This window comes from Pogona vitticeps, chromosome 8 (genome assembly GCF_051106095.1).
Source record: "Pogona vitticeps strain Pit_001003342236 chromosome 8, PviZW2.1, whole genome shotgun sequence".
Lineage (NCBI taxonomy): Eukaryota > Metazoa > Chordata > Lepidosauria > Squamata > Agamidae > Pogona > Pogona vitticeps.
Genome location: NC_135790.1, coordinates 25,817,834 through 25,835,480, shown reverse-complemented (window position 1 = coordinate 25,835,480; position 17,647 = coordinate 25,817,834). Strand labels below are relative to the sequence as shown.

At 47.1% G+C, this 17,647-nt stretch overlaps 1 protein-coding gene and 1 long non-coding RNA gene across 5 annotated transcripts in view; one reads left to right on the top strand and one right to left on the bottom strand.

The window, feature by feature from the left end:
• Positions 1–10,149: 10,149 nt before the first annotated feature.
• On the bottom strand, positions 10,150–10,707 carry LOC140701908 (uncharacterized). The gene is made up of 2 exons (XR_012080914.2): positions 10,572–10,707; positions 10,150–10,292 (listed from the first exon to the last, which is right to left on the bottom strand). It is a non-coding gene; the product is annotated as an uncharacterized LOC140701908 (long non-coding RNA).
• An 82-nt stretch (positions 10,708–10,789) lies between these two features.
• Positions 10,790–17,647, top strand: part of GRIK4 (glutamate ionotropic receptor kainate type subunit 4) — a 371,582-nt gene continuing 364,724 nt past the window's right edge. For all 4 annotated transcript variants that reach the window (XR_013538229.1, XM_020792582.3, XM_078379634.1 and 1 more), the window contains exon 1: positions 10,790–10,921. The gene's annotated coding sequence lies outside the window, so the exon portion shown is untranslated. The remainder of the gene's footprint in view (positions 10,922–17,647) is intronic.

Here is a 17,647-nt window from a genome sequence, read left to right as displayed (position 1 = left end):
CTGATAAATAGAAGGGGGGGACCCTTTTGCCTAATTTCCCTTGCACGGGTGATAATACCCAATAATATCTCAACCCTGCTGTTTGTTGAAGTAGATCTTAATGAACTAATCTCTTTCCGCTGTGCTGTCCTTCATACATATTTGGGTACCAGATCTATTGTCCCCAGTTGGAACTGCCAACTGCTACATTTCTGTCTGTTTCTGGGAGAGCGATTCATAGTATTTGAGAGTAATCATCATCTTCATCTTCACCATTTTAGAACTGCAGAGTTGGAAGGGATCGTATAGATCATCAAGTCCAGGTTCTGTCAAAGAGGCACCGTGGGGGAATCAAACTCCCAACCTCTGGCTCAGCAACCAGAGGACTAAACCCCTCAGCTATCCATTATCTGAGAGAAGATAATAATGGAAGTGAGCTTTCTTTCAGTTTAATTTAATTTAAATTTTCTTTTTAATTTTACCTATATTTCATAGATCTCCATAATTTTAAATAGTGCAACACTCTGACAGGAATTTTAAAAAAGCAAGAAAGTTTTATTTGAATATTGATCTATCTAATCCTTGAAGTCGTTATGAAACATACAACTGAAGAATGAAAGATTTCCCTAGGCGGCTTTGAGGACCTCCTTTGTGACAGAATCATCTATGTGTAGTGCCATACTGGCTTATTTTATAATCTGAGAAGTAAAACAGAATAACCACGTGCAGGTCTCTGCCCCAAGGACCTTGCAAAGCTTAGAGACAGAAGGGGAAGACAACCAGAGAGAAAGAGAGAGAGAGAGGTCCAGGGGGCCAGAATGATCAGCATGGCAGGGGAGACAACTGTGGAGACTGTAAGCCTAGAAAGTTACTTGTCCTCAGTTCCATTTAAGGTAGAGGTAAAGGTTCCCCTTGACAATTTTTGTCCAGTCGTGTTCGACTCTAGGGGGTGGTGCTCATCCCCGTTTCCAAGCCACAGAGCCAGCATTTTGTCCGAAGACAATCTTCTGTGGTCACATGGCCAGTGTGATTTAGACACGGAACACCGTTACCTTCCCACCGAAGTGGTCCCTATTTATCTACTTGCATTTGCATGCTTTCGAACCGCTAGGTTGGCGGGAGCTGGGACAAGCGACGGGCGCTCACTCCGCCGCGTGGATTCGATCTTACGATTGCTTGGTCTTCTGACCCTGCAGCACAGGCTTCTGCGGTTTAGCCCGCAGCGCAGTTCCATTTAGCTGGTGGTAAAGCCAAAAGCTTTATACCAAAGGTAGGATTGGAAAAAAGGGATTTGCAGAATGAAAGAAATGGCAACTCAGAAATTCTAGGGTGGAGTGCCATGCTTAAAGAGCAGCAGGAGAGAAGGCATGGGTCATTTAAAAAAAAAATTAGGGGCACACACATGATTCAGGGTAGTTTAAGACCTCAGACTGAGATTATTAACCCCTAACAGGAACATACATATGCTATGAGATGTGAGTTACGTGGAATACATGGTGCTTGAACCTCTTGTCTTCTCCAAGATCCATCTTCTCCATCTGAAAATGCCTAATGAATGCTATTTAGTTCAGGGCAGGAGATTCAGCCCATCCGCTAAAAGATGGCTAATGTTTGACCAAAGAGAAGGTTGAAGCATATTTTATTCATTCCACTCCTTCGTTAAAGATTCTGCGTTATTTCTTTGAAATCTTTACACAAAAGCCTTTTATCCAAGTGTCTTCCCTTCCTTCACCAAAGGCTGAAGCAAGTGCTTATGTTTTTCTTTCCTCATGATTTCTTGCTTTCCTTTCCCCTTGCTCTGTTGTTTTCCAATATTCACGCTGTAAACTCAGGGTAGAGAACTGCACACAGGTGGTGCTACCTAAATAATGCTATATAAATGCTATGTGTAAATGCATCATTTGTTCCGTGGTATATAAATAGGCTGAAGCAGTCGCTAGCAACCACAGGTGAGAATGATTGCACACTTAAAAGAAATAAATCCATCGCATCTGCCATAGGGAAACTTAAATTTTGTGAACGGCACAAATTATGCAAGTTTGCATCTAGTTCATTGTTTGGCTTCCGCTAAATCTGCGGAGAGCCCCTGGAAAAGTTATTTTGGACTAGATCCAACAAATATTCAGAATATTTTAACCAAAAGATAATTCCTTGAATGACTGGAGTAAGGTGTTCCTGAAGTCCTTCTAAGGGCCCATTTGAGGGCTTCAAAGCATGAAAACATTTCTCTCTGCTACTGAGACCTTAATGGTGATTTTAATCAACCCCACGCCACCCCTCTCTGGCTGAGATTTCCTTAGGCGTTATTTACACCTTTCCTGGTTTCACAGACATACGAACTAGAAGCTTAACATCCTGAAAGGTGGTGCTGAATTCTGTTTGCAACCCGCATCCATGCTTGCTTGGAATCGGCAGCATGCTTAATTGCACACTCCACGGGGGGGGGGTGAGAGAGAACTCTTGTGCATGAACTTAACTCTGCCGCCTTCTTTCTCTTCTTATCTGTGATTCCTTTTTTTTTTTTTTCACTTTGCGAGTTTTGATTCTTGCTGCTGATTTCAGAGAGGCTTTTTTTAAAAAAAATGACAGCTTTTATTTCTTTATTTTACCAATGAAGCAGAGAGAAGTAAACATCTTTTGATGGGGTAATTACAAGGCTTTGCCTCCCCAGAATAGGAAGGATTTGTGCAGATGTCAGTTTGGAAGCCAGCCGTTTGAACAAAAAATGAGCCTGTTTTTACTTCTTCTTTGGAGCCTGGTACCCCCATGCCCAGTTTCCACAATACCTCCCTGCTATTTTCTTCATGGTGGCTGATGGGCAAATGTTGACCTTCAGCCATTGTTTGGCCTACGATCCCCAGCCAGAATAGGCAATGCTGTTTGTTAATGGGAACTATAGTCCAGGAACGTCCAGAAGAATACTGTCGCCTACCTGCGTTGTACAAAGAACTGCCAGATAGCTCAATGGTTTAAGGCATCTAGTTGCAGAGCCAGAGGTTGGGACTTCGATTCCCCACTGGGCCTTCTTGACAGGGGCTGGACTGGATGACCCCTAGGGTCCCTCTCAGCTCTGCAATTCTAAGATGATAATGATGATCCTTAATGTACTGCTGGATAGCTCAGTGGCTTAAAGCAGTGGTCCCCAACCTTGGGCCTCCAGATGTTCTTGGACTTCAATTCCCAGAAATCCTGGCCAGCAGAGGTGGCTGTGAAGGCTTCTGGGAGTTGTAGTCCAAGAACATCTGGAGGCCCAAGGTTGGGGACCACTGGCTTAAAGCATCTGGCAGGGGAACCAGAGGCTGTGAGGCATCACCTGTTCTGAGTTCTGTTTCCATATACTGTATATTTAAAGGTGACAGAACCCTATTGAACATTTCTTGTGGCCATCCAATCTGTTTCTCTACATACTGGTGGATCACATCTGCTGTCATTGTTAATGGTAGCTGGGGATGATAGCATTTGAAGTTCCCCAGTCCTAAATAAATGAATTCAGTGCGGTGGATAAAAGCAGCGTTCGCATGGACATAGTAGGCACTACATTAAAAAGAGTGTTCCGATAGTATTTGTCACTTATATCGTAGGTTTTTAAAATTAAATTTTATTTATTTATTTTTTATTTATTTATTTATTTATTTATTTATTTATTTATTTATTTATTTATTTATTTATTTATTTATTTATTTATTTATTTATTTATTTATTTATTTATTTAATATGCCACCCACACTACCCAAAGGTCTATTTTAAAAAATCTGCCTGATTAATCAAAAGCAAGTTCTTAGTCAATTAAAAGTGCGTGCACGTGTGTTTCTAAAAATCTATTTCTGTGATCGTTTCATCAGTTAACACTACAGTAATAGAAATAAGTTTCTGGGCTTCTAGCCAAAGAAACTGGGCAAAGATTCCAAACAAAAGTGAATTTGGAAAATTAAGCAGGCCGCTTTGTCAATCTCTATACATTTCCCCGGCAGAGAGGAAGAGAGCAAGAGAGAGCATACCGCTCACTGTAGTCCTTTGTATTATGTATGTCTGATGCAATTTCTAACCCTAATTTGGTAGACCTTGAGAAAAACAAAGGGGTTTTTGCTTGCACCTTAGAGATTAACACGTTTTCTTTCACTTAAACTTCCATGACTTGTATCTCTGCTCCTTGAAATGAAAATGATTTCTGTTTGTAGAAGACCATTCCAAAAGGAATGGATGAGGACTCATTCGGATGGGCACTCATCCTGCTATTTGGTGCATTGCAGGAGTGGATTGTTTTGCTGCTCCCTCCCCCCTCCCCCAGACCACACAATGAGGAGATCAATTGGTGCCCAAGGGACCCCAACCTGCATCTTTTTGAGCCCCTGTCAGGGACATCTACTTTTTTTTGGTGCAGGTAGGTGAGCTGTTCTTTCCTCCATTCCCAGTATGTGCAGTCACTGGGAATGGACTCACATTGAGCCTTTCAGCTGCCAAGGCTCCTTCCATGTTGAGTTTCCAATATATCACGAAGTGGCTTAATAAACAAGCTGCTTCAGGATATAAACAAGTTGAAAACTTCCTCTGCTCCTCTGCAGAGGGGCAGGAGAAATGGTATATATATTTTTTGCATCTGCTAGACTATCACTGATGTGCTAAAACATTTAATTTTTTTAAAACAACAACAACAACAATATTTTTATGTGTGTGAAGTGCTGATCCAAATCGTGCTGTGGCCAGTTTCTCGACTGGTACTACATAGAAGATAAAGAATTTTATTTCATTTTATTGAAAAAAAATAATCTGAGTGATTCAATGCATCAGTGATGGTCTAGCACAGGTAAAAAAATAATAATTTCGCCTACCCTGACCCTGCAGAGGAGCAAGGGAAGTGTTCAATTGACCGAGAAAGGAGCAGGAAGGTCGCTTGAGGTCAATAGGCCATTTGTATGTGAGGATTGGTTGAAATGACATATCACTCCTCCTTCTGACCTCAGACCATACAAGTCCACACCAAAAGAAAGGGCCAGGGTAGGTATGTCCACCGTCTTCCAAGTGTCATACAGCTCTTTGTTATTTTTCAGATTGAGGCTGTGATTAGATGGTGAGAAAGATGTGCCTCTCATTGCACCAGAAGGAGTCACTTTCATGGGAGTGATTTCCGTTAAAGCGACCATTTTTTTTTTTGCCAGGGAATCTGTCTAGCCCAGCCTAAAAAAAGTAGAAGCCCTACAGATGGACCAAACAGCTGTTGAGCTTCTACAGATCAGGATCCGTCTGGAGCGCAATTCCCTGGACGTGGTCTGATCGCCAGGAAATCGCTTGTGCTGGTCTGTGCCACAAGTGGTCCAAAAGGTGAACCATGTGCCCATATGACCACCCCCAGAGCTACCTCTCTGGGCCTTGGAAAAATCTTTCCTTTTGCTTCCATTCCCCTGGTTTGGATGAAACTCCACCGCTCTTTACAAAAGCCACTCAAGTCCAGGCGTTCTGCTCTTCCACAATGAATCCAAGCAGGCAAGCTCCATTCTGAGAAATGCACATAATTAAATGGGTGGAAGGAAGAAACGAGAGAGGAGAGTTTACAATCCCCATTATGTACTTCACGGCTCTGCCCCCCCCCCCCCCGTTTCCTCAAATCTGTTCCTGCCTATAAAAGCTTGTCATTTCAATGAGGCTAGAAAGAGGTGGCTATGAACATTACAAGGCAAAAAAATATTTCAAAAAAACAAATTTTTGACTAGTACACAATCCATGTTATTTAAATTATATGTCATTTTAGCTCACTTGCTTTAGTGAAGCCTCACCAAAGCAACAGGGAGGCTATGATAGATCCATTAATATGGATATATTTAAGCAAAGTACTCTTGCTTGATGCCCTTCTTAAGTCATCAAACCAACTTATTGATGACCCTTTCTGGGGCGTTCTAGGCAGAGAATACACAGAAGTGGCTGATCAGTCCTTTTTTTTCTCAGGGTGCCCCAGAATTATGCAGCGTGTCCAAGGTTACACAAATCAGGTCTTCTCCTAAAAGGCACAGTAGGGAATCGAACACCCAGTCTCTGGCTCTGCAGCTAGCATCTCGCTTACTGAGCTATTCAGCTAACCTACCTTTGCTAGCCAAACCTTTTGCTCTTCCACCCCTACTAAGTCCAGCTTTCCAGTGGTCTTTGGCTCACTTTAATAACTCTATCCCTTTTGCTGCCCATCCTTCCTCCTTTATGCTAAAATACAAGCCTCATGCCACACCTTTTTCTTTCTTTCTGGTGGCAGTGATGGGGCTGGATGAAACATCTGGCCATTTAGAGGGACCTCCAGAGATTGCTGCTGTGAGTTCAGCAAAATGAAGAGGCACACGCCAAGCTGCTGGAGCCAACATTTTATAATAAAGGATTACCTCTGCAACCTCATGGCACCGTGGTTAAACTGCAGTACTGCAGTGAAGATTCTGCTCACAAGCTGGGTTCAGTCCCAGAGGTAGCCATCTGGAGGTTCACTTAGCCTTCCAGCCTTCCAAGGTCAGTAAATTGAGTGCCCAGCTTGCTGCCGGGACAGGGGTGATGTGTAACCTGCATAATTAAATTGTAAACCATCCACAGACCACTATAAGCACTGTGAGGACAGTATATTAACAGCATCCTTCCTTCCTTCCTTCCTTCCTTCCTTCCTTCCTTCCTTCCTTCCTTCCTTCCTTCCTTCCTTCTTTTTGGTACAGACATTGGGTTTCAGATAATCAATGCATGTGCATGGAGATGCTGTTGTAAGGAAAGGAAGAGAGGAAGGATACAAGCACCATCGAGCCACCTTTGTCTAATTCATGTGGATTTTTCCAAGCAGTTTCTCCTTGCCACAGACGTACTTTCCCACCCACCCCCTTTCTCCCCCTCCCTTGTCTCTCTTGAGGAGGCTACATCTTCTTGGCAGGAGGGAGCTCACGTAATAGCTCATTTTTGTTAATGCAGGAGTCCAGTTAATTGAAGGTTTAAAAGCTTTACTTTTCTTGCTGTTGAAGGAGTGAGAGAAAGAGAGAGAGAGAGAGAATCAGACTTACAATAGCTAGTGGCAGTCTTCCAAAGTGTGATAACTCACAAAGGTGGGTTGAAAGTTGGACTTAATGTAAGTGAGAGCAGAGATTGGGGGGGAATATCTTAAGGAAAGGCCCTCCCCATCTGAGTGAGTGATTGCCATTCTCTAAGTTATTATCTCAGTAATATATAATTTACTGGAGGGAAGCTGATTATTTCTAATTAAGCTTGCTATCACCCCCCACACACACACACACTCCTATTGTGGGGTTCCACTGCTTTTCAGTGGCAGTTATCACCCACCCCATACCACCTGTACATTCAGTTGGAAAGCAACTTGCACCCATTCAAGCTCTGATAGATTTTTGACAGCTGCAAAGGGAGGAATCATGCTGGTTCCTCCTTTTCTCATCCATTGTACTCCTCGGATGGGTCGGGCGGAGGGGGATCAAAGCAGATGAAAAAGATGCACCTATTCGTATGATGTATGCAGATGACAAGTGAGCTTCAACGGATGCATAAGCCGGGACATGATTGTCGTGTGAGCTGCATTTCTCCTGGATCGACACCCTCTTGGTGAAGATGCAGTAGATGTGTAGATTGGAACTGAAAACTGGCACACATACACTGGCCGTCGGATAAGGTGTCACGGAAGCAGCAGGCTAACTGCAGTTGACATGTGTTTGTCACCTCTTAGTAAGCGATAGACAACTGATATGAAAGCTGAAGGGCAGAGAGTCAAGAAGCGGGGCCACGAAGTCATATTCACCCCCCTCCCCCATTTAATTTGTATTTCAGCAAAGAGGAAGTGGACATTAATGTCAGAATGTGGCAGCAGCAACAACAATTATCATGCAGATTCTATTATACCATAACATTCCTTAATTGGAAAATATTGAAGTTGTTCTTTATTAGATTGTGTGCGGCTGCTTTAGTGGCGCTGGCCAGATTTAGGATGTTTACAGATTGGTACACGGAGCTTTAATGGAACGACAAACTTGCTGATTCCACAGATTGGTTATATATGCAGTTCTCCTGCATTTCTCTCCTCGTCTACGAATTAGTGGACTCTCTTTCTGCATGTGTTCCTCACTGTCTGCATCCTTTGTTTCCTTGTGCTTTTTTTTTAGACCCAGGAAACAGCTGATCTACTTTTATTGACTTGAGTTGCCTGCTTGCGTTTTTCTTTTCATATCGAATTATGTAGACAACGTTGGGGATTGTTTTATAGCAGAGTCTTTTAAATAAACACCACAGGCTTCTCACTGTATCCTCCTTTCGAACTTTTCCTTTATTTTACTAGCTTGCTCTTGGGATCACCAGTTTGTTTTTGCTACTCATAAGTAGTTCCCATGAGCCCTAACCAGCATAGGCAAGGATAAGACATGCTGGGAAATTCAGCCCAACAACATCTGGCCGGTCGCTCTTCTTCATCCCCAGCTTTGGCTCTCTCTTAGGATTCAGACAAAATGCTTTCTCGGTCCTTCCTGGAGATGTTACACATTTAACCTCGGACCTTTCATAGAAACAGCACTATCCTCTTGCCAACACTGAGCTTATCGCTTTTAAAAAAAAAGATGCTGTGCCACATTAAAACAATGCATATCTTAAAGCAATAATGATTATGGAATTCATTTTCTAAATGGCTGGAGGCCTGCAGGCTTCCAAGGGTGGAGGGAGAAGGCGGCAGAGAAGAACTTGGTGAGTTACCATCTTTAAGCTGTTTTGGTGCCACAGGATCCTGGCAGACAGATAGGTTGTGGATGATGCTCCTAGGCTACTACGTAGCACCCTTTCTGCAGGAGCTGGCCAAACTGAGGGCTTGTAGGCCATCTTCAATTGTTAAAAAAAAGTTCATCCGCTCCCAGATTTGGAACAGGGAATAAGGTCCCTGCTTGCTTTGCCCTAATTGGGCCGAGAAAGGGATTTGGGATGTGATTTTAGGACCCCGAAGAAGGGCCTCTTATGATTTTGAATACCTTCTCATTTACCATAAACCAGCATTTCGCCCTCTGCAGCCCCCCCCCCCCCACCGCCCAGACAACCCGGCACCCTCTGCCATGGGCAGGACTGCAACCAAGGGGGGGGGGAAGCCTCTCGGCGTCCTTCCGTCCTTCCCCAACAGGGGGCAGCCGCCGTCCTCTTCCCAGCATCTCTCTCTCTCTTGCTCGGTCCCCCTCGTAGTTCGCGGCGCTTGGACGGGAGAGCCAGCCCGCGGGAAGGTCTCTGCTACTTCGTGCCCGACCCTCGCTTTGGGGACCCCCACCTTCTGGGCCTCGGAACCCTCCCTAACTCCCCTGCTTCAAGAGGAGAATTGCTAAAGAGGGAAACTCCCGACACACGCGCCCCCAACCCACCTCCTTGGTTTTTGCGGCTGGCCTCTTCCAAAGCCCTTCCCCTCTCTGCCCCTTTCCTGGACAGAGCCCTGTTTCTTAAGAAACGTTTCTGCTCCCTCCGCTCTGCGCCTTTCAGAACCGTGCAACAGGCAGATATTCAACAGGGAAGTTTGCCACTTTTTATGCTGCGTAAAAAGCCGGGCCCCTTGCCCAGCGCTTTTCTTCGTGATGCGCAGTTAAGAAAGGCGCAGAACGAGAAGCCCTGCCCGAACCACCCCCACCCACCCCCGCCTTGTTTCTCGGAGAGGAGCGGCTCCTTCTCCCTTGCAGTGCTCGGCCTTTTCCCCCAGGAAGCCTCCCCCCCCTCCTGGTCTTGGCCCCTTCCTCTGCCCCTCGGCTGCTTGGCGGCCCCAACGCGGCCCTTTCTCTCGCGCGCTCTCCGGGTGCCCGGGTGCGCGTCTTAGAGAGACTCGTCTGTTTTGAAAAGCAGATATTTCGCAAATATTTCTCGTTTCCCACACCCCAAGGCTCTTACCCTTAGGCATCGCCCCCCCCAAAGGACCCCCCCCAACTCAGCATCTACATCACGACATCGCCAAAGTTTTAGTTTTTAATCCCCTTCCTTCTTTTGTATCCAGCGCAGACCCACGACTCACCCATCGCTTTCCTGCTGTCTGGGCTTTTCCTGCACCCCAGACGGTGCACCCCACTCCGTTCGCGCAGGATCCCCCATGGCACCCCCAAAAGATCCCCGTCCCTTTCCCTTCCTCTGCCTGAGCCCTCTCGCCCACCCTGAACTCTAAGCCTAGCGAGAGGCCCACTAAAACAAGACCAAAACAATTAGTATGTCTACCTGTCCGTTTATTCTGTTTTTCCCCGCCTCCTGCGCTTTCTTTCACATCGTTGTTCTTTTCTTATTATTATTATTCTTTGCAACCCGATTTATGATGTCATCATTTTAATACACACTTCCCTGGGGTGCCGATGCTGGGGAAAAAACGGTTCGAACTTTATTATTTATCTCATGGGCACCGTGTTTCCCATGGCATCTTTATCGCCATTACAGTATTCTAACCTCCCACACTGGAACCCCGACCCTTCCCCAAATTTTTGGCAACCCGATTTATGATGTCATCATTCGTTTCCTTTGGGGGGGGGAAGAGAGGGCGGCTGTATTTTAAATGACGCCCCATCCCCTGCTGCGTCCTCTTTCTAATGGCACAAACCTCCTCTCTTCCCTCCCCTCCCCCCCTCCATCATCCTAACCTCTCTCTCTCACTTTGGGAGGCCGGCGTACCCGCCCCGCACGGCTTTCCTTGCACCGGTGCGGGGCTCCGACTGCCCACCGGGGGGCGCCCTTCTGCTTCCTCCTCGCCGTCTCCGGACGCGGGTTTCGGCCGCCGGCAGCTCGCAGCACGTCGCACTTTCTCTCCCCTCCGCGCTCCTCCTTTCGCGGATCGCGGCAGCCGCCGGCTCGCCTCCCTCCTCCGACTCGCCTTTGCTGCTCCTGCTCCTGCTCCTGCTGCTGCTGCTGCTGCAGGGGGAGGCAAGCAGGAGAGGAGCGCCCAGCCAGCCGGCCAGCCCTGCATCTCAGCCCCGCCGAGCGAGCTCTTCAGGTAGGAGATGCTGATGCCGCCGGCACCGCGCACCCGCCTCCCCAAATGTCCGCCCGCCCGCCGGCTCCCATCTCCCGGACCCCCTGGACGCCGCAGCCCAGCGGAGCCGTGGCAAGCCTCCTCCTGCCTTTCAGAAGGGACCAGCCCTTCTGGGAGAGCTTGCGGATGCCTCCCTCTGAGCCTGCACCTCCCAGCCAGGAGGAGAAGAAGAGGGCGGGGGGGGGCGGGTAAAGAGAAGGGGCCGCTGTTTGGCCACCCCCCACACAGACCGCGCCAGCCGCCCCCCCCCCCCGACCCTTCCAGGACGGGCGAGCCATCCTCGGGTCTCCAACGGGGGGGGGGGGAGAATACGTTCCACCTGCCCCCGGCGTCAAGGTCTCCGCGGGCCCCTGCCAAGAAGGCGAGGGCGCAGCTTCGCCCTTTCGCCGGGGTTGGGGGTCTTCTCTCGGAACTCGGGGCGCCGTTGTGTGTGTGTGTGGGGGGGAAAGGCGCTTTTCTGTTCTTGCCGTTGCAAACGGCGCCCCTACCAAGAAGGGCTGGGTGGGTGTCCTCTGCCGGGTCCGGACTTGAGGGGGTGGGGGCTGGAGAGCCTCCTCTCCTTCAGGGGGCTTCTGCCAGCCAGGGCTCCGTGGCCACCCCCGCCCTCTAGAAAAGGAGGCCAGCTGGTCTTGTGCTTCCAAAACTCTTCTTACCCATCTTGGGGTGTCCTTTCTCTTGTCGGGCTCCTGCGCCCCGGTTGAATGGTTGATTCTTTACATCTCCGGTCTGATCCAGTGGATATAGGTGACACCTTCTCTCCTTACCCCCCCTCCCCATTTCAAAGTTCCCCTACCTCACTTCTCTCACCTGGGTCATAATATCCAGGTCGATACACTATTGCGTGCATGGCGACACTGTCAACCCCCCCCCAACCTTTTTTCTTTAATTTCTCCCATCACTCTGAGACCCCCTCCCCCTTTATATCCCTGTGTTTCCGGAGCTCTGCATGTTAATTATCAAGGCTTTTGTGTGTGTGTGTGTGTGTTAGAGAGAGAGAGAGAGACAGAGAGAGAGAGAGAGAGAGAGAGAGAGAGCTTTCCAGACAAGACAGGGCAGCTCAATCTGTGCAGCTGCTGGCGTGGTGGCTTTGGTGGCGGTAGGAAGAGAGGAAACTGAGCCACAAGAGTCCAGATCCACAGGCTTGGAGGGAATCCAGAGACCTTGCATGGAGTTTGGGGCAATTCCTCTGTTTTGAAAAGCCTGGGGAGAATCAGGGCGGGTCTCCCCGAAGAGTGTGAAATGGCTCAGGTTCACAGCTGTTGGGTTGGTCTGTGTTAAAAGCAAGATAATATACCTGTTGGTTAAAAAGGGTTGCTGTGGGTTCTTGGGACATTGTCCTGGAACAGGGAGAGACCAGGCTAAGAGGGAACAAGTAGTCGAGATGTGTGTATGTGTGTGTGTGTGTGTGTGTGTGAGTGTGAGAGAGAGAGAGAGAGAGAGAGAGAGAGGGTCGAGGTGGTAGAGGAAGGAAGGGGAGTGCTGATGGATTCCAGGAGATAGGGGGTGGGTGGGTGTTTGGGAGTGATGGCTGATGGGGGAGGATGGAGTGTTGGCACCGGGAGGTGGAGAGGGGGTGGGATCCGAGGGGAGTGAATGATAGACGCCTTAAAGGAACAGGATAGTGGCAGGTGGGTGGAGAAGAGACTGACAGCAAGAGAGATGGATGGACAGCTTAGGGGAAGAGGAAGGGAGGGAGGGCTGGCTGGCTGGCTGGGATAAGTTATGTCTGATTTCCCAAACATTCCTTCGGTGCCTCTAGAACTGTTCCTTCTTGGGGCTGATCAGCATCTCTTGACCAGGCTGGCAGGAAGCTATTTTCCCTTCCTTCCTTCCTTTGCAGGCCTTTTGGAAATGTCACCTTGCCCTGAGCCCCGACTTGCGAGGAGAAGCAGAGGGTGCGGATGGGGCATCTTGCTTACAGAGCCAGTGTTGCTTCCCGTTGTGCGGTTATGGTGCTCGTAATTTGGACAATGCTGAGGCTGTGTTGCTATGTTGTGCTTCTTAATTTATGGAGAGGTTTGTGTGCGTGCAACGTAGGCACGTGCACGCTTGCAAAATATTGTGGCATTGTCTCCTCCTTTTGGTGTCTCCTTTACAGTGTTTTGAGAGGATACCGTATGCTTGGGTGCGTTGTTGTCTTTTAGGAGCTGCGAATTAATAGGGTCTCTTCACCGGCTTTTTCACTGGCTCAAAACTCATTGAAGAGGGATTTTAGCTGCTAGGATGTTTCAAATACTGGGGTTTTACCGCAAAGTTTTCCCTGAAGTTATCTGCCAGCAGCATAAACAGAGAAGAGCGATGGAGGCACCGGGCTAAGGTATAACCTGAACAGAATCTGCAAAACAGGTATCAAGGCTCTAGAAATTAGTCGGGTTTTAATGCCTTCAAATGGTGCACGGTCTCCTTTTCCATTTGGAACAATTTCGACGTGTTTTCAGGGTGATGGGGGACATTCCAAGTAGCATGTTGTTGAGAGACTTTGTAGATGAGACAGAGTGAGGGAGTTTCTCTTGGCCATGTGGCCTAACACTGTAAAGCACATTTAGGAATGGAGCATATCTGATGGGGAGGGAAAAAGGAATCAGAGGCACAAGGTGGTGCAACTCACTGCCATCCGAAAGGATCAGTCCAGTCTTTCATTGTGTAATGATGATAGTATCAAGACTAGACGCTTGCTAGCGGCCCTGGTGGCACCTTTTTACCCAGATAGGAAGCAAAACTATGTATTTGAGGTGCATTTGGCATAACTAATACTTGATTTAGGAGACCTGTGTTGTGCATATGAATAATACGTTCTAGGAACCTGGGTGTATAATGTGCAAAGATGATGATGGATCTCTCACTTGTCTCACTGGAGAAGGCCAAAGCTCCATCAAAGCCCAGCATCCTGCTTCCCACAGTGGCTAATCAGATATCTCCCGAAGCACCAACGCAAGCCACCGGTGCAAGCAAAATCCTACTCCCCTGTCGCAGCACACGACCTCCGAACAAAGCAGACAGGATTCGCCAACAGGGCGAATGGATCCATCTTCTCTTGGACATGTTTTCAGCATTCAAACCCTTGGTCTGTCTTAGACCTGCAAATCCTTAACAACAATCTTGTATGGTAGATCAGTGCCATAGTTCCATCTTATTGTGGGCGATGAAAAGCAAAATTGGATTGAGGGCACAGAAGAGTTTTTTTTTTTCCCTGTGGTCACCTAGTATGCTAAGATTTGAACTGGGTTTTTGGGGTCTTGAGTTCATGCTTTGCTCTCTTATCTTGCCCTGGGACTCTTGCAACGAACATTCATGCCCCCCATGAATGATAAGGACAGGCCAGGAAACCATCATTTTCTGCCACAGTCTCTGCTGTACATTGCATTTCCTCATCATTAATCAGACCTCTTATCTTTTCCCAACTGGGCATCAGGATTTGTCCTTCAAGGCCATGACCCTGCAGAAAGTTAAATCTGTTCTGCCCCAATTATCCTGCAAAGGTTTTTGTTTAATGTCCACTGTTTTCTCCACTTTTCCTGTGGAGAAGCTCAGATGCTAGGTTGCTAGGGAAGTCTACGAGCGGTGTCCCCCAACCTTGGGCAACAGGCAGGAGATGTGTCTCCCAGTCACCCACCTCCTTTTGCAGCTGTGGCACAACAGACGAACACAGCCTTCTAGGGTGAAACCCTAGCAAGGAGTATCTGGGATTAATTACTGCATGCCGTGCCCAGACGGGGCAAAGATAATGAAAAATGCATGTCATTTTAACATGCACACATAAAATCAGAATCTTGTAGGGCAGGAAGATTGACCTGGAAAATCAATAATGGGCCGTAGGACAGCTGTCCTAATTAAGTCCTCATGTGAGACAACTATTCCTCTGTTCAAAGCCTGGCACAGCCACAAACTGAGTGAGTGGCTTGAGCTCACCCCTGGGGTGCTTTCAGGCACCTCCCATCATTGCTGCACACAGTAATCATAAAACTCGCTGACCTTGGGGGGTTGTTGTAATTGTATAGCTGAAGACAGAAAACTGGCATTATAGGCTGTGGGTCATTGGAAGAGGGGAATTCTTAAGGTCTGGTTTTGTGTGAGTGTCACAACTGGAGCTTCTATTAAGCAAGGAATTGCCTGGAAGCCGAATTCCTTCGAAGACCGCCTTAGTCCCGTCTCTCCAACACAAGTAAACTTTCTGCCTCTCTGTGTGTATCTGAGAAAACGGAAGACTGGGAAAGTTAACATTTTTAGGTGATCGCTCTTAAAATCCCTTTCAATTAGTCCCTGTTCCCTGTGCTTGGAGAGGGCTGCTGCTGGTTTTGGAAGCTGTAAGCCGAAAGAATACCTTTTCCGAGCTCTAGAGAGAACTCCTCTCTTCTCTCTCTTTCTGGGGGGAAAATGCCTGTATTTATTGAGCTGTACAAGTGCAAACGCACAGTGTGTTCCTTGTTCTGTTCTGAGCCAGAAGGCAGGACTAGAACTACTGTGTAGGCATGGCAGGAAGGCAGATTTCAGCTGAACCCTGAGAGAAAACTTCTTATTGATAATATCTGTTGACTATGGAACAGGCTGCCACCGATGGGGAGGGGAGGGGAAGGGGGGTCTTGAATGGCCGGTGGTGTTTAATCAGGGATTGGTCAGCCATGTATTAGGGATGCTGCTGGTATAGTTACATCTTGCACTGCAGATCTCCTATTTCACAGATGGCTGGACTTTAAAAAAAACAACACAAAACCCTCACCACTCCCTCACCCAATATCCTTTCCGACTCTGTAATTCTGTGACTGTGATTCGTTTCAGGAGCCACTGTGATGTGATGGGTAGAGTTTTGGGCTGGGGTTGTGGAAGTTGGGGTACAGGTCCCTTGATGAAGCTCAGCGGATGACCTTGCAGCCTCCCTTTTTTTAATCTCAGACGGATCAACCTCGCAGGGTCGTTGTGGGCAAAGCATCCGAGCCATGTCTGTCCCATTGAGCTCATGGGAAGAGAGAGGAGCTTTCAGTGGAACAGAAGAATTATATTTTCCATTCGGTAATTGCACGGCAGTGACTCTTTTCTATTATCAAAATTTGAAATCACCTCAGATGGCATAATTTGGAATAAATATGTCTGTCTCTGCTGCTGTTCTCTCTATTACTCATCCTCTACATTTCAGATTCATTGTCAAAAATGAATGAATATAGATTAAATGTTAAGTGTTGTGTCATCCTTTTCAGTGTTGGAAGGAATTTCACTGTCACCTGGGCTAAATAAGCCCTGAATACATCTTTCTAAGTGTGGCTCCTGATTTTATAAGAAGATTTGCTCGTTCAGTCTTAGGAGGCAAGGAAAATGTGGGGAGGAAAAAAAAACAGACCATGTTTTTCCTCCCTGTATCATATAAACTTGACTCAAACCATGTATTTTTTTTTTTAAAAAAGAATAAATTTGGTGAAGACGCACATATTTGCATTTCTTTAATTAGTCTTATTTCTGTTGCTTCTATGATTATCAGGCACTGGGGAAAAAAAAGAAAGAAAGAAAGACAAGGCAAAACAATGGAACCAAGGGAAAATGGGAGCTGGGAGATATTCCCAGATTATTTTGGGATGCGGGAAGGGGAAATTAGTCTGGATTAGTTTCAAGACTTTAAAAAAAAATGGTCAGGTTCCAGTGGTAGGTTTCTGGATCCTTCCTCTGACCCCAAAAAACTGCCCGGAGCCTGTTTTTGGCACCACTGAAGGTGGAGGGCAACAAAACCTCAATGTTGCCAGCATGGATTCCGAAATGTCCAGAGCCCTCTTCTGCAATCTGTCGGGGGTAGGGACAAATATGGGCCAGGTGACTCCTGCAAGATATGCAGGTTCTTCTTAGTGATCTCAGCCTCTTCCTATCTGCATCAAAAGCAACACACTGGTTGTAGACAATGGCTTATGTTATGTCAAACTTGCTGTTTAAAAACTGGTCTGTAAGAAGCTTTGTTTTGACCCAAATCAGATGGCATGTTGTATCACTGGATCTTGCACTTTGTAACTTCCCTCCCCGAGTCACTGATTCAGACCATCAAACTATATTACAGTACGTTGGTCATCTTGCTGGCACATGTGGAAGCGCCATTAACACAAGGTTGACCTTTTGCTGGTAGGTGTCTTTGCCAGATCAAAAGAAAGGTGGGGTGTCTGGCTGTGGGCCCCACCACGAGAGGAGGTGAAGGGTAATATTTTGTCTCTATCAGGAGTTCTTAGATCAGGCCCCTTTTGCAGCGGTGTCCTCTGACCGCAGATGGGGGAGGATGCTGGCCAACCTTGTACACCGGTGCTTTTGCAGAGACATTGAGACCGCAGACACGAAACATTTTGGAGGCATATAAAAATGCAAAATTTCTTTCTGTTGCTCTCAGGGTACTGATCTGTGCTGAGCTGGTGAGTTTGTGATGGATGTGCATGTATTCAGACATCCAGTCCCCCCGGGGTTCACTGAGGCTAGCTCAAAAGTAAATGGGTTTGGGATCACTTCGGCAAGGTTGCTCTTCTTCGAAGGATTCTTCGAGTTATAAAATGCATGGATGAGACAATGAGTTTGCTAGTTGCAGAGCCTGGAAATTGCCTGTTTTGGACTCCGACTTACAAACCCTGCTAGCCAGCACAGGAAGTCAATGTGAAGGAGTCTTTAAAAAGCCATTCTTTCAACCTCTGCTCTCATTCATAATAACTGGAAAGTTATTCTGGTTCT